Genomic DNA, 16585 nt, shown 5'->3' on the forward strand with positions numbered 1-16585 from the left:
ATATAAAAGCTGAAAAGGACGGCCATGCCAGGTATTGTGCCTTCTTCTTCATGGTAGGGGACATCTTGTATAGAAACTTGTCCTTCACTTTGGGAATCATATCTCAACAGACTCTAAATCATTGAAGTCTTAGAAACTTCATAGTATGCAACCCCAGAATTCTTGTAGAAGTCATCTCCTATTCCTTGAACCAAGGAATAGAGTACAGTGTATAGTGTCTAGAGTCTAGAGTATAGTGTCTAAAGTGCAGCCCATTTCCTCTCCTGCTAAGCTCATCACCCTGACATCATCAGTATATTTAACCCACATTGAACATAGTCTTAGGGACTCACCCAAGAGTGAACCATGCCCCAAGTGCTTTTTGTTATCTGCTAATTACTCACAGCAGCAGCCTTTGTCAAAATCTGCAGGCTGAAAGCAAGTTATGGAGCAGGATCCCTAATGGTCAACTCTACACCACAGGCTGCTAGTTTTCAATCCTAGAATATTCAGGGGTGCCCCTGCACCCACAATCCAATGCTAATGCCAAATTTCTAGTCTCTCACATTCCCCAAGAGTCTTCTGCCTGCCATCTCTTCCAATACAATGAGTCTGTTGATTGAAGATATCAGGGTTCTGAACATCAGAAGCAGACTCTGGCTACCTTAATTAAAAACACCGTTGCAAGATTATAGGAGTGGTTAACAAATTAAAAAGTTGAGCAATAAAGATTTGAGATGTGAAAAAAAAAAAAAGATTTGAGATGTGAAGAAACCACAGATGCTCCAGGGATATTTGCAACAGAGTTCGATACCTTCACTCCCTGGCAGTAGTTCTCAAGTTTGGCCATACATTAGAATAACAAGAGAGTTTTATAGTCCAGTTGTAGATCCTCAATTCATAACCAAGATGAACTAAAATCAATATATTTTAGAAAATTACACAGGCATCAAAAGCCTGTAAAATCCCAGAGCTGATTCTAATTGGTTTCTACAGTTGAAATTTTAGCTGCATCAGAATCTCTGGAACACTTGTTAAAATCCAGATTGCTACTCTCCACTCTCACATTTTCTGGTTTACATAAAATCGGTTAGAAATGATTTTCATTTATAACAAGTTTCCAGAGGATGCTGAACCTGGGTCTGGTACAATGCCTGAGATTCTGTACTTCTAACAAGGACTGGTATGATTTAAGGCTACTCATCTTCAAATCACATGTAGAAAAGCAACATTCTACTGCAATTCTCAAAATTTAGCATGCATGACATCATTGCAGACCTAAGGAAAGCACACAGTCCTAGACTCCATCAGCAGATTTTGATTCAGAGAGCTTCCAGATGGGACTGATCCTGCCTATCCTTCAACCACACATTAGAGAAATAGTTCTGAAAGCAGGGGTGATTTTTACCCTGAAAGGACATTTGGCACAGTCTGGATATATTTTTGATTGTCATAGTGGTGTAAATGGAGGAGGCAGACAGACTTTTATTGGCATCTAGTGGATAGAAGCCATGGATGCAGCTAAACATCTTACAATGCATGCAATGTGTTGTATATTATACAGCCCCTTGTATCAAATAGCTAAAACAACTAAACATCAATAGCTCCAAGGTCAGTCTGCCCTGCACAGGAATTGATGAAGCCCAAAGCAGCTGAGCCCAAGGGAAATGACTGCCCAGTTTTATGGGATTCCCTTTCACTTCTGTTGTTCAAAACTGTACAGCACTAACTTCTTTATGCTCCTGAAGTCTGTTCTGTAATTGTTACTTTCTTAAGGAAGATAACAACAGCTACCCTTTCTTGGAAACTTATTCAATATCTGTTCTGAATGTCAGTCTATCTATTGATATACACATAAACAAATGTATATACACATAGATGTCACTATCTATTTTAATCCTTATAAGCTTCTTATGAGATAATGCAGTGATCATCAATGGAGAAAATCAATCTTAAAAACATTTGATAACTTCTCAAAGTAAAATATTGCAAAAGTAGAGGAACTGGAACACAAACTCAGGTCTGTAAAACACCAACATCTTTTACTTACATACTGTCTTCTCCTTTTTTTCTTCATCTTCCCTGCCATATTCTCACCAATCATTTTCCTAGTTTCAATGGTTCAAGACTTTCACCAGTTGATGTATAGTTTTAAGTTAGAAGTTAGTTAGAACTTAAGTCCATAAGTGCCAATTTTACCCACACTCTTAAACCAGAACCTGACCAAGTAGCAGGTTCTCAATTAAATATGTTTTTAGTATACTTTTTACTTTAGCACAGTTTTAGATTTACAGAATATACAAACAATACATAAAGTTCCTGTGTACTCTTCACCCAGTTGGCCTTTATGGGGTTTCAAACATATGGTAAACTGATGAGGCCTTATTGCACTGAACAAAGACACCAGACATGAGCCTGTAACTGCCACCAGTTCCCTGTAGATCACCAGGAAACATGCTGTCAGATCAGCCCAGCTGGAATAAACCCTGGTGTCAAAGAATATACTGGGAATTTCCAGGTGCTTTGTAGATTTCAGAGCCAGCACTCTACTGTCTCATTCTACAGAGGGCAAATGAGTGGTTCATGTATGTGCAATGCCAGCTCCTCAGAAACTTGTGTGTCACTTAGATCATCAAAACCATTGGCGAGACATCCTGTCATTCTCTGTGCTTTATACATTGCCAGCTACACTGCAGAAGGTTCCCCAAGTGCTAAATAATAGCAGTATCTAGCTTTCATGGGCCATTTGGAGTACAGTAATTCTTTATACTCATTCTATTAACTGCCATAGGCTCTGCTCTTGGCGAGAAAGAGTGTTATTGGTGACAAGATGGACACTCAGTTAAAAGACATCTTTAGAAATAGAACCCCTTCCTCCCAATCATTTTAAACTCTTACAGCATCTGACTGGAGCAAAACATAAAAAGTTTTAACAGCTTGTCCTTTCTGCTAGTTGCAAAATTTACAACCACCATTCTACCTGCATCTTCTCTAAGATCCTATCTGCCTTTGAGGACTAACACAACATAATTCTACTCAACTATAATAATGTGATGGTGGAGAGGAATTTTCTGCTTGGAAGAAACCATCTCATTTCAATATGCTGTGACATCTTTTGGAAACCAATATCCTCTATAATGGGGAATGGCTGAAGATCAAGGACAATCATTTCTGTGATTTATGAGCAGAGCAAGCAGATGGTTTTTTGAATATTTGGCCTTTTCCCAAAAACCTCATGCAAGCTAAGCTGTTGTATTTTATTGCATAAAAAGCCTCTGCTTCCAGGTGAGGGATGGACTGACTCAGCATCTGCCTTTGTACTTAAAATAAAGAGCAGAAGATGCTGATAACCTGAAGAAAGGTGAGGGAACTATTTTTTAATTTTTCCTACAACTAGCAGCAATCATAACTACAGACCAAGCTCTGTCGGCCAAAAAGAGAGAGAGCGAGCCAGATACCTGGTCTGGAAGGTGAAGATGTCTCACTTTGCCATGTTATTAAATTATCAATTTTCTCCCCTCAAGACCTGTATGATTCACAGGGAATGCTATTAGCCTGGCAAGAATTAATTACAGCCATGATAAAGGTGCCCTTCCATACAAAAGCAAAAAGGGAACCTGGTCTTTTATGTGAATCACCTGGAAGACAGATTTGGCTACGATTCTAAATGAAACTAGGGAAATACTACATAATGTAAGGAGCAAAGTGAGTTATTTTAAATGGCCACAATGAGTGAGACTTTAGCCTACACCATGACAGGACACATAAATCACATCCAATATTTTGGCATTTCAATTTGGTTGATCATCTCACAGGTGAAAAGTGGGAAGTTTCTGAGAACTAGTGATTGAAGTATCTTTTCATTTTATTCCAACATCAGAAAACTCAGGAATGTTTCACATTGTCTCAGTCATCTGGGGACTACTATACCGAAAGACCACAAGCTGAATAGCTTATAAATAGTAAAAGTGTATTTTTCATAGTTCTGGAGGCTGGGAAGTCAAAGATTAAGGCACCAGCATTTTAGTATTGGATGAGGACCATTTTTCATTTATAAATGGTGCTGTTTTGCTGTGTCCTCTCACAGTGAGGGACAAGGCAGCTCTCTGGTGACTCTTACAAAGTCGTAATCCAATTCATAAGGGCCTTGCTCACCTCCAAAGGCATCACGTCCTAATACCATCACACTGGTGATTAGGCTTCAACATATGCATGGGATTGGGGCACAAAGCACTTAGACTACAGTACACATATAAGTGAAGGAAGCCTATCACAGTGACCTGAACAGGAACCCACAAAAAGAGACTTTTTCTGCACTGCACGTATCTAATAATGTGTCCTTTGCTTGAGATTCTCTCTTCATTTTCCCGAAAATTAATATTGGGGAATTATGAAGTCATCACAGTGACTTTAATGGTTGCACATCATTCTCTCGTAGCAAGGAACCCCCCCCCCTCACCCCGCTCAGGTCAGTGGCTATCAGCCCAGTGACTCTCTCCCACACACAACCTTGGATTCAGGAAAGGTTTTGCTATCGGCAACAAACCTCAGAGAAAATCAAAATCACTTTGCTCCCACTAAGGTTTTATTTTTGAGTTGAAATGGAAAGCTTTGGCATCTGTTAAAAGGATGTCAAGAATAAACAGTAAAAGAGAGAGTTTCTCTTGATTTTTTTTTTTCTTGCAGTACTGCTAAATTGCCACAGAGGTCAGTTTCCTTTTTGTGATTAATTTTGGCTCCAGAAGGCGCCAGGTTTTCTAGAAATGAATTAAGCCACTAACCATCCCTACCAATGTGTTCTGAGCTGATACAGTACTGGGTATAATGGTCAGCTTCCTATTGTTGAGACAAAATGCCTGGTACCTGCAACGTGAAGGACAAGAGATTTGTTATTAGCTCATAGTTTCAGGCGTTTCCATCCATGGTTTGACTCCAAAGCAGAGTCAAACTGGCTTTAAGACAGAAATGGAATGGCAGAAGGGTGTGGCAGAGCGAAGTATCTCAACTCTCATTAGCCAGGAAGCAAAGCAAAAGCAAGAGAACCAGAGAGAGAGGAAGAGTCTGGGAATAATATATACTCTTCAAAGCCACACCTCCAGTGACCCACCTCCACCACCTAGGAGGATCCACTGATGAATTAATTAACCCACTGATGAATTCAGTGCTCATATAATCCAATCACCTTACAAAATCCACACCTGTGAACACATGAGACTTTGGAGGACATTTTAGACTTAAACCATAACACTTGGCCTGGGTCACAGGGTCCTGCTCTGAACAGGTATTTGCCCTAATCTGTCCATTTTCATAGCACTAGGGGCTTAAGGGTACAATTCTTAATAATGTAGCCCTCAGCATTCTTAGGAGGTCTTAGACTTTTCAGTTCTATGAATATTCTTTTTATACAACAAATCCTGCTTTTATTCATCTTCTCATTAAACATTCCTATAACAATTCAATAAATGTTTATTGTCTGTCTTAAGTTCCAGACACAGCTCTGGGCTCTCAGCTCTCAACAGAGGGGATAAAGCTGATGCCTTCATGAGACTTACAGAATGTTTGAAATGTGCTTTACTTCATGTTGTTTGATTTTATCCTTAGTAATTTCTTGAACTAATTCACTAATTTTTCAAATTATGTCTTTGAAGATGCAAAATATTTCTAATCATTTGATACTCAACAATCATTGATACAAATTAGTTTCTTATAAACTCATAAACAAATTTATATCAGTTATTAGAAAAAAAAACAAAGAAAACATTAAGAATAGCATATTATCAAAGCTGTAAATAAAAGTCTAAATCAATTTCAAATTTGATATTGCCACTGTTTATTATTTTAGCTATTCTAACCAAACTAAACTGATTAGTTTAGTGATGTTGAAATTCTTTTCACATGTTTGTTTTCCATCTATATTCCATTGAATAAAATATCTATCCTTGACTTTTGCCCATTTTAATTGGATTACTTGCTTTTATTTTTACTGTTGAGTTTTGTGAACACTTTGAATAATCTAAAAAATAATCCATTATGAGGTATGTGTTTTGCAAATATTTTCTCCCAGCAGTACTATATATTTTCATGCACTTGAAAGGGTCTTTCACAGAGAAAACATATTTTATAATTTTAATGAATCTCACTTTATCAGTTTTCACTTTATGGATTATGCTTTCAAGTCTAGCCTCAAAGATTTTCTCCTATTTTTTTCCAAAATTCTATAGTTTAACAGTTTGCACTTAAGCCTACAGTCCACTTCTAGTTAATTTCTATATGAAGTGTGATATAGTTATTTTTTTGCCTGTGGATGTCTATTTGCTCCAGCACCATTTGCTGAAAACAGTAGCTTTCCTCCCTTGAATTGGTCTTGCACCTTTGACAAAATTAATAGACATATTTTTTGAGCTCTGTTTCTGGGATCTCTAATTACTGTAAAAATTAGGCAAACTGGTTCCTTCCAATTTTTCCTTCCTCAAATTGCTTCAGCTTTTCTAGTTCCTTTGATTTCCACTAAATGTTAGAATAATCTTGTCTGTATGTACAAAAATATTTCTGGGATTATGATGAGTGTTGTATTAAATCTGTTCATCAATTTATGGAGAATTGATGTTTTTTACTATTACATCTTACTATGACATCTTTACTACTTTTTACTTTCAATCCATGAACATGGTATTTCTGTCTAGTTATTTAGAATTTCTTTGATTTTTATAAGTAATTTTAGTTTTCATTATTCAAGTTCTGTTCATGCTTTGATGTATTTGGACTTAAGAATTTCTTTTTCTATCTTTTGCATAAATTTAAATGGTATGCTATTTTTTATTTTTGCTTGACACATATTAATTGGTGGTCTATAGAAATGCAACAGAGATTGTTGTATGCCTCTTCTGTATCTTGTGACTTTGCTGAACTTATTTATTGGCTTCAGGAGATTTTTGGTAGGTTATATAGGATTTTTATGTAGACAATTATGTTATCTGAAAATAGGAACAGCTGTTTTACCTTCCCTCTGTTTTGCACTATTGAAACTTCTAGCGCAGAGTGGTAAGAGCAGATAGCCTTACTTTGTTCCATATCTTAGGGGAAAGCTTTCCATTTTTGACATTAAATAAAATATATCTGTAGAATTTCATAGATAATCTTTATCAGATTAAGGAGTTCCCCCCTATTATTATTTATTCTAAAAGTTTTTGTGGTGAATGGATATTGAATTATGTCAAATGTTTTTTCTGCATCATTTGCTATGAGGATGTAATTTTATCCTGTAACCTATTATAGTAGATTTCATAAATAGATTTTCAAACATTGAACCAGCTTTCTGTTCTTGGAATAAACCTCACTTGTTCATGAAGTACAATTCTTTCTATATTTAACTGAATTCTATTTGCATCTATGTTCATGACAGAGATTTTATTGTCATCTTTTTATTTATTTTTTGTACTTCATCTAACCTTACTGTATCAGAGTAATAATAGCCTCATAAAATGAATTTGGAGTTGTTCTCTCCAGTTCTAGTTTCTAGAAGAGATGGTGTACACATTACGTTAGTTGTTCTTTAAATGTTTGCTAGAATTCTTGAGTAAAATCATCTGGTATTAAAGATGTCTATTTTGAAAGTTTTTAAGTAATAAATTCAATTTCTTTAACATTTCAGGGCTATTCAAAATATCAATTTCTTATTAGGTGAGTGGTACTAATTTGTGTTTCTTGAGAAATTGGTTTACTCACCCAAGATGTCAAATTTATATGGACAAGGTTATTCTTTGTGGCCTCCACTGACATTATGAGGAATGTGAGTATTCTTTTTACTGCTGAGCAGTGGTTAAAAATCCTGATTCTCTACTTAGCCCTCTAACACCACTCCAACAGGAGACAGAAACTACCTCATTACTGCCAGGTAGAGTTAGAAATTTAAGATCTTTCTGTGGATCTCTGCTAGGTCTTCATTACTGCCTAGCAAGTATGAAAGTCTTGACTCCCTTTTTAGTTCTTCTTAGACACATCCTGAAAAGGAGATGAAGCATTTTGTCACACTCTAGTGATTCTTATTGAATCTTTGTTGATGTGGATAGAAGTGAGATCACAGAATTTCTGTGAGGTTTGACTAAAGTAGAAATTTTTTAATCCAAAGGATGTTTCAACTTTTTTGTTTTTTGTTTGGGTCAGCATTTTGGCTCATTTGTCTGTTTTGGTCTTTCTAGATTGTACCTCTCTAGGATTTGTTTGGACTTTTTATATATGCTCATGGGTTTCTCTGAGTTATTAGCATCTTCAGTTCCAAGTCTGTGAGGTATAAGGCAAAAAGAAAACCAGGAAACTTACTACTGTATCATTCATTTATTTCTCATAGTCAAATATTATTAACAGTTTCTCATTTCCATCCACTAATATTTTCTGTATACTCTTGTATACATTTGTCTTCTGTTTTTTATATGAAAGATATCATGTTATATAGGCCTTTCTTCTCTTAATGTGTCTTGAAGATCATTCCATAACACCATGTAACATTCTACTAACAGTACAAAATTCCACTAAATGAGTCCACCACAATTTGGGTATCCAATCCCCTAGCCCCATTGACTTTTGAATTGTCAGAAATATATAACCATGGGAAATTTTATTGAAAAGTATTACCTTCCTGAATTCCTAAGTTATGTTCCTCTTTTATAAAGAAAATCTTATTTGTATACCCTTGAATAGCTGAAGATATATTCAGACTTGGTGTTTACCAGCAATAAGATGACTTAATTCCTTTTCTTTCCACTCACTACATGTGCTGATTTTTTTTCTAGACATATTCAAGTTAAGTCTGGAAGCATATACACCAAAATATTAGTAATATTTTCTGGGAGTGGTTGGATTAAGGGAAAGTTTCACTTTTATGCCTTTTTATTGCTGAAATATTGTACATTGAAAAAACAATGTTATTAGAAGAAAAGGTGACATAATAAAAGTTGGAATATAGTAATAGTAATTCAACAACACAAAATCTGGGAGCAGGGGCCACTGGGTCTGAAAGCCATCCCAAATGAGGAATTTCATCTCTCTGCCATTCTTTAAGTATGTTGACACTGTTACACCAGGGCCAAGCTTTCTCTTAGTCCTGGCCCTCAGAATAGGAATAGTAGATACTCTTAGATGCCAACTCAAAAATGTTCCTCCTTCTTTACTGCTAAGAAAACTCCTTTTGTTTGTCCACAAAATGCACGCAAATCAAAGGATTTAATGGGTCATAGTTTAATGAAAGAATTATATAAAATGGTTTGAGCAAGGTCTAAAATTCAACAGCAGAGAGCTGAAACCTACACTGGGCCTAAAATACAAGAGGGATAAAATCCAAAGGAGAGCTGTGGCTACAGGATAAGGCCTCCTGGCAGGAGCTATGACTTTGGATATAGAGTGTTGTTACCAAAACCCAAAGAAAGCTGCAGCCAGGGAAGCAAGGTTACCCAATAGGTGGGGGAAAAAACAAAACCAAAAAAACTATGCAAACACTGAGAGGGAAGAAGCTAGAAAAAAAGCTACCAGAAACCATTCTATTCTCCTGTCTTCAGGTTTCCTATCACATATCCTGGTACTGAGGCTCAATGTGAAGCCATATGTCAAGGGATCTCAGGTGATCTAGGGCCTGGAGGTCACCCCCCAAGGTCAGGGGCAGGTTGAAAAGGACAGTGCTACATCCACCTTTCATGCCCTGTCTCAAAACCTTTAGCCTACCATTTTGTTCTGACCATTGCTATGGGAACCAGGTGCAGCAATAGCACCTGAACTCAGCTGCACATGTCTCCTATACCTCAGGAATTCTCATCTTTACTGCATGAGATACCTGTACAAAACTAGATAGACTGCTTACTAATTCTGCAGCATGCTCAAACTGTTCATGCAAGGAAATCAGCAAGCCCTGGGGCAACTTTAACAACTAGGATTGAAAGCTAATGGAGAAACATCCCTTCACCCAGGTTTAGAGAAAAGTCTGAGGCAAGTTTTACACACTTCTGCAGAGGTTCTCAGCAGAACTGAGCCCAGATGCCCATAGCAATAACTAACAGTCAATCTTAACAACTCTGCTCCTAGCTTTATTCAATTCATTGTTTTGCTACTCAGTCTTCTGACTCTCCTTCCTGAGAACACTTTGCAAATTAACTATCTGCTTTTATCCTTTTTCTCAGGTTCTACTTTTGCAGAAAACTCAAATAAAATTAGTCAATAATGGATAGTTCTGGAAAAACAGAGACTAACCAAATGAGATCTTCACTCCTCTGCAAAGTGATGCAAGGGTGATTAGGCCCATTCAAAAACTGACGTGAGGATTCTGGTTTGTTTACAATAAGAGTTTAGAAAAGGCTGTGTGACCCATTTTGGAGAGCAGAAATATTTTGTTATGCTTTATAATATAAGAGCCAACTATATGTAGCAAAAGGGTAATTGGAAGTAGGTAGCCTAAAAGGAGAAGCTGCCACTTAAAACCTAACTCCAAGGATTTAAGTCAAAATGTACACCGTCAAGCCAACAATAGAGTGTTTCAAATCCATACCATTGGGGCCGCAGCTGGTGAAAGCTAGGACCCAACAACTTGAAAAAGGGAGAAATGAGAAAGTGAAGCTTGTGGCTGCCACAAATATTAAGCTGGAAAAGGGATGGGAAGTCCTAGTATTTGCTGTTTTTCAAATGTGTGATTTGATTTTCCCTTCATTTAAAAAATGTGCACATCCAACTCTGCTTCCACAATAGAAGAATTAGTACTATAAATCAGAGGTCAACAAACTTTTTCCAGAAAGTGCCAGAGAGTAAATATTTTAGGCTTGACAACCCATATGTCTGTACAAAAGCAGCCAACCCTGGAAAATACATAAACAAATGGGCCTGGCTATGCTCCAACAATACTTTATTTACACAAACAAGTGGCAAAGACCTGACTTGGCCTGCAAGCTACAGTTTGCTGACCCTCACATAAACCCAGCAGACTTCTGTCACCACATCACAAAGACTCCACCTGTACCTCAATATTTTCTTCAAATTGTGAAAAACAATGTCATAAGTAAAATATTAAACTATCCAGCGGCTCTCTTCAAAAGTGTTATTTTCTATTACTTAAGAATAGAAGCTTTCTACTATCTTATTATCAGAAAATAGAGAATCAACAAGTTATCATCAATTGTTCATATTTTAATTTTTCATCTCACAAGACACTTTAATTTTACCTGGAATTTCTGTTCCCCAAAAATGAAAGCATAAGACCTGAGAACCTACCACAAAAGTGCAACCATTTACAAAACACATACTACAGCTAAGGGAAAGTATATTTGTTCAAAGACAGTTGCATAACTAAGTCAAAAAGTAGTCTCCTGCTGATAAACTTATGGTAAAAGATTTTCACATTTTATTGAGAGCCTTTCATGCTGAAATTTCTAAGAACCCACTGGTTACACAGTGGCAGAAAGCAACAGTGATTTAGCAACTCCAGGCAAATTATATAACAAAGGTGAGATATGACTGAGTGCATTTCTTATCCATGGTTAAATTAATCTTCAATTGCAGAAATTAGAACTTGACCAGAACCCAGATGCTAATTGCAATACCAGGCAGAGTGTACTCAAGGTTTAATTTACATGAGAGAAAAAGTTTTCAGTCCCAGGGATTGAACTCCATGTTGGAATGCTGTTGCTTTTCCTAAAGCAAAATAACACTACAACATCATTGTTCAGCATCACCATGGGTATCTCTGTGGGAATTTTGTAACAAATTACCGCCGAGAGTTGGCCCTATTTAATCCATAATCGTGAATGCCATCAGTGCCTATGGTTAGAAAGCTATAAAGCCAAAGAGTAGCATACACTCGGGTCTTGTTCAGACTAAATTACTATAGAACAAGAGCCAAATAGCAAAGTAACCGCAACTACATCTTTAAATTGCCTGCTTGAAATTGTTTTTTTGTCCTAAAGAATTCATGAAAAATTATGTATTTTTTTAATTTAGGATTTTTATGGTAAATAAATGTGTAACATTGCATCAAATTGTGATTGGCTTTCTTACCAACAATCAAATTTTCTATCAAAAGGTACAGAATTTTCTTTGGCAACTTCTTTGGGTATGCTATAAAATGAATTGGTTTATCACATGTAGATAGTTACTAGCATCAAATAATGTATGTCTAGATAGTATAATTTAGACAGATGCCTAAGGAACATAAAAACTACTGACGAAACAATGAAGGATTTTGGTGGACATGAAAAATGGCAGTAGTTTTCAGGTACTTAGGTAGGGATGTATCAGATCAGACTTCTAAGTGATCACACAAGACCTCCTGAAAGACAGAGTGTGGTAGAAAGAAAGTGCAAGTAAAGGAGTAGACTGGGTGAGGAGATGGATAAAACCTAACAGATGAAAGAAAATGTTCATATTTAAAACATGTTTATGCTGCTTAAATTAATGAGAACTAGAATTAATTTAAAACTGAAAAAAAGCGTAAGAGAAACAATCGACATAAAAAGTCACAATCACCCTAAGCAGGCATGATAGGGGTCATATGGAGGTTAAGTAATGGATAGCACATTAGAGATAAAAAGAAAGGCACCCAACCTATCATTCGTAATGCTTCATAAAGGATGCCACAACCTTTGATTTAATCCTGATAACAACCATGTGATGTAGATACGTTAACCCTAATTTCCCAATAAGAAATTCCAAGAGGGGCAAGTGATGTACCCTACATTACTTAGCCAGTACTGGTAGCCTAACGGAGCAAACAGATGTTTCAGCTGCCTGTCTAGCATTCTTTTCACTCTACTGCAAGACTTTTTGTACGAAGGACAGGACAGCCAGATATCACAGTACACATACTCTTCTATGAAACAAGCTTAAAGTCAGGTTGAAATGCTCCACTTCAGTGTTTTATGCTTCCCAGGCCTCGCCAGTCACATTAACGGTGATGATCCACATGTCACTGGTCTTTCTCTGACCCACATTCCACCTACTCTTGGCCTTTCTGCAGACCTCTCTAGGAGCATCTCGGAGTCCCAGCCATCTCCTAGCCTGTCTTCTCAGTAATGCCCACTCCCTTGAAGCCACTTGACGTCTGTGCCTCCCCATATCACTACTACAGCCATCTTTCATGAGAATGCTGATGTCAGGCCAAGATGTCCCTAATGTTCTCTTCAGCTTGACTACACTTTAGACAGGCTTCTTTCTGAATATAGGCATACTGATCTCCCTTTTCTTAGAGTATTTACTTTAGAAAACTTGTAAATGGAAAATCTTTTTCAGCCCCTTTGAGAGGTAAATCTTCTCACAGACACTTACTTGGTAGTCTTACAATCCAGGAAAGTCTTTCACTAGGAGCTGTCTTTTTGAAAAGCAATCATCAAGGAAGATAACACTCCTACTCCTACTCCCCTGTCTCCAAGGCAAGATAGGCACCTGATTTCAATAAGTACCATTAGCAGAAATAAATTCCTCACACTAACCCTTGCCTTAATGTCCTATGGCACTTTTTCACTAGTTCACCTAACATTCAAAACTTCTCCCAGCTTTTGTTTCAGCAAGAATTCATCCTCTCTCCCCCATTGCAATAGTCTCAAATGAAATGCAATTGTCTTTGCTGAAAGTGTCACTGCCAAAAGCCTCCTAGAGCAATAAAGAGACTCAAGAGACTCCAGTGAGAATGTCTTACTCAGGTCTCACTTCATATCCTATAGTAAAAGCACTCTCACTTTTCCTGTCTCTCAGAGACTCCTTCGTGAAAAGTTCCTCTAGTTTGTGGCTCCAGCTCTCTATGCTAAAGGTGGGGAAACATGATGGAAGAACAACTTCATCTGTTTTTCTCTAAGGTACTCAGATCACTTTCTTTACAAGTTCCCTCAATTTTTTTCCAATCAAATGAACTCCTCATAAGCCCACCCATCCAATAGCAGATATGCCCACACACAAATGATCCCACTTTAGTTCAAAGCTGAGACCTCTGTGTCACTTAGGTCCATGAAATGGTGTGATAAAGGGTAATTAAAAAAAGAAAATGAAGCAGTCTCCTTTTTTCCACCCTTGTTGCAGTTTCTGGAAGATTCAACCCAACCAAACAACCACCAGTAGAGTATATTTCAACACTTGTGTGCTTTATGCCACACACTGATTTTTCAATTTAACTTGTAATGACAGCCCAGAAAGTTTAAAGCAATATTATTCAAAAAGGGGAGGAGTTGACAGGTACAGAGAAGACTGAGCACGGGTGGAGACAAGAGGGAGTTGATTTCATTCAGTACTAGAAAGAGCTGTAACAATGACAGCTGTCCGGTCCCTAATTGGCTGTTGTAAAAAAAAAAAAAAAAAAAAATTTTCTTCATGTTGGGATCCAAGTAAAGGCTGAAGACAGTGCATTGAGGAGAGAATTCTTACCTACAGAAGGGCATTGAGATCATACAAAGACTGGTCTGAGACTCTGAGATGATACTATTTTATGGTTTTATTCTTGTCACAGTAATATTCTTTTGGATTCCTTAATGAGGTTTTCCTAATTTCATACAGAAATATATATATGTATATATTTGTATATATATTTGTATATTTGTAAATTTCTATAAATATATATACATACACACATACACACTCTGGTCACAAACCAAGTTGGATGAGAACCAAGAACCAAATCAAATTTAATGGTTAGGTTCAATGTTGACCTTATGGGGAAATTTGATTCAGTTCTTGTCGGGTTCAGTTTGCGACAAGAATTGTGGAGATAATTGAGTTCATGAACTGAGTTACCATTGTATATCATTAGCCAAGAAGAAGTTCTCAAAACAGAGAGCATTTCTGTCTAAAATGAAGACCTAATAGCAGTCATTTTTATCAACACATCAACTCTAAGACACAGAGGCAATCACACTGAGTAGCACATTTAGTTGGATATTATACATTGCTATTACCCTTGATCTTTGGCATCATGTGTGCATGTGATTTAGTTATTCCTCACAATGGTCTCCAGGCAATTTGCCTGAGCACTACAGAGATAAGTAAATTGTTCGTTCTCATTTTCTGTTAGGATTGCATTACCAGAACCCTGTGTCAGACATAAAACTACAGCAGAAGACGGAATCCCTACTCTCCAACAGCCAGAGAGAGAAGGCAAGAAAGAGCCTTGACAGGAATCAGATGTTTCTCTTTCAGTTCATCTCTTCTACCCGCAGCTTGGTGAGTGAGCAGCTGGTCTCAACCCGGTGCTAGAAAGCAAGCCAATTGGCCTGGCATCTTGGGATAGCTTAACTTTGGGAGATCATTCAGTCTTGCTCATATAGAAAGTTGTACAGCACTAGCCACAGCCAAGAGAATTTAGGGCACTCTAGTTTTGGCTAAAAGATGTTGTAAATTTCCTAATATCTTCAGATTTTAAGAGCTCATACACAATTGAAAAATGGGAATGCTACCATACACTCTGGTTACCATGTTTATTGTTTTGAGACTTCAAAGACAAAAATACTGTGTATCAAAAAGTGGTCTCATTGCATTATATATCATTTATATCTATTATCTCTTCCTACATATGTATGTATATGTATATGATTGAACCTAGGATCTTCACACTGAGCTACATCCCCATTCTTTTTTAATTTTTTGTTTTGAGACAGTCTCTAAGTTGCACCAGCCGGGCTTGAACTTGTATTCCTCCTACTTCAGCCTCCCAGAGTACTGGGATTACTCGTGTAGCCCTTAATACCTAGCTGTGGTTATTATTTTTGAAGATAATAAATTAATAAAAGAAACACCTAACATCAGGGTCAGTTTTGTCATCACATCAAGTTGAGGGTAGAAGTGAAGCAAAGGAGTACTCTTCTACTATTCAGGAAAGTCTCAGACTGATTTCCATATGCCTGGTACCCACATCAAGGAGAGAAAAGATAAGACAACAGACTGGAGCCGTCTTTCCCTACAGGGTCTAGCAATGTAGACTAGACTTACAAGATTCTAATTTTCTAGTCATCATCAATAATAGTTTTTCAAATGTGAAGGAGATCAAGAGCAGGGAGGGAGTTGGGAGGGATGGGAGGAGAAGAGGATAAAAAGGAATTAAGATGTGTTATGTACTTGTACAAATTCCCCACAATATATATAATCATCATGTACTGCAAACATGTACAGTACTAATAAAAAAATACATAATTAAAAATATTTTTAAAAGGCTCTAGATATAGAATGCTAAGAATTTTGCCTTTACTGAACACAAACTGTTCCCTTCATTTTTATGGATTTGTATATATTTAAAGCTCTTGAATATCTGCTATACATGAAACTTACGTGGCAAACAATGCCTCTTCACTAGGAGAATTTTTAATAATTTCTTAAAAAGCAACCATTTTAAAGCTTTTAACTCTAGTAGGATAGAATACAAAGACTAATTGTAGGTTCTCCCCTTGATACCCTGCTTCATTCTACTCTGACTACTATTATTTACCTCTCTGATTATGTTACCAAAAGGAGTGAAAGCCTATTATATAAGAAAAACCATTTACAGAATTTATTGGTATTGTGTGAATTGTCCCACTCATCAAAACAAATGGAGAGCAAAGTTGTCTGTGATTGTTGGAATCCAACACTCTTGGACCTGTGTCAAGAATATAAACAG

The sequence above is a fragment of the Heterocephalus glaber genome, unplaced genomic scaffold (genome assembly GCF_053883595.1).
Source record: "Heterocephalus glaber isolate CG9 unplaced genomic scaffold, H.glaber_assembly_v1.0 deba00000546, whole genome shotgun sequence".
Taxonomy (NCBI): domain Eukaryota; kingdom Metazoa; phylum Chordata; class Mammalia; order Rodentia; family Bathyergidae; genus Heterocephalus; species Heterocephalus glaber.